The following is a 1,041-nucleotide window of genomic DNA, read 5'->3' as shown; positions in this document are numbered from 1 at the left end:
TGAGAGTCAATGAGGAGGAGTTTAAGTTGAATGTTGTCAAAGCTATGCAACATCCAGACACCCCAAATGATTGCATGAGTGTTGATATTATTGACTCTCTGGTAAGAGAGGTCAATATGGCTGAGAGTCCCGAATCAGAGCTAGAGGACATCTTTAAAGACGTCCAGCCTGATCTGGAGGAGTCAGAGAAAATAGTGGAACCTCTGAAAATCCCTCAGGAAGAGGAGAAACCTCCTAAACCCGAGCTCAAGCCATTACCACCTTCCCTGAAATATGCATTTCTGGGAGAAGGTGATACCTTTCCTGTAATCATAAGCTCTACCTTAGAACCACAGGAAGAGGAAGCACTAATTCAAGTGCTAAGGACACACAAGACAGCTCTTGGGTGGTCCATCAGTGATCTTAAGGGCATTAGCCCAGCTAGATGCATGCACAAGATCTTACTGGAGGGGGACGCCAAACCAGTGGTTCAACCACAAAGGCGGCTGAACCCAGCCATGAAAGAAGTGGTGCAAAAAGAGGTCACTAAATTACTAGAGGCTGGGATTATTTATCCTATCTCTGACAGCCCCTGGGTGAGCCCTGTCCAAGTCGTCCCTAAGAAGGGAGGCATGACAGTGGTTCATAATGAAAAAAATGAATCTCATTATCATGGTGCAGCAAAACTGCCAGTATTCTAGTCTTCCACATGAAGAACCTACAGAGTTTCTGGCACAATTTCTGTAAATTGCTGATACAGTACATGATAAGGAAGTAGATCAGGATGTCTACAGATTATTACTGTTTCCATTTGCTGTAAAAGATCAAGCTAAGAGGTGGTTAAATAACCAGCCTAAAAGCAGCATAAAAACATGGAAACAACTGTCAGAAAAATTCCTGAATCACTATTTCCCTCCCAAACGGATGACACAGCTAAGGCTAAACATTCAAGGCTTCAAACAAGGAGATAATGAATCCCTCTATGATGCTTGGGAGAGATACAGAGAGATGCTAAGAAAATGCCCCTCTGAAATGTTTTCAGAATGGGTGCAATTAGACATC

The sequence above is a fragment of the Arachis duranensis genome, chromosome 8 (assembly GCF_000817695.3).
Source record: "Arachis duranensis cultivar V14167 chromosome 8, aradu.V14167.gnm2.J7QH, whole genome shotgun sequence".
Classification (NCBI taxonomy): Eukaryota; Viridiplantae; Streptophyta; class Magnoliopsida; order Fabales; family Fabaceae; genus Arachis; species Arachis duranensis.
The sequence above is the reverse complement of the archived record's forward strand: the minus strand, read 5'-3'. Positions refer to the sequence as shown.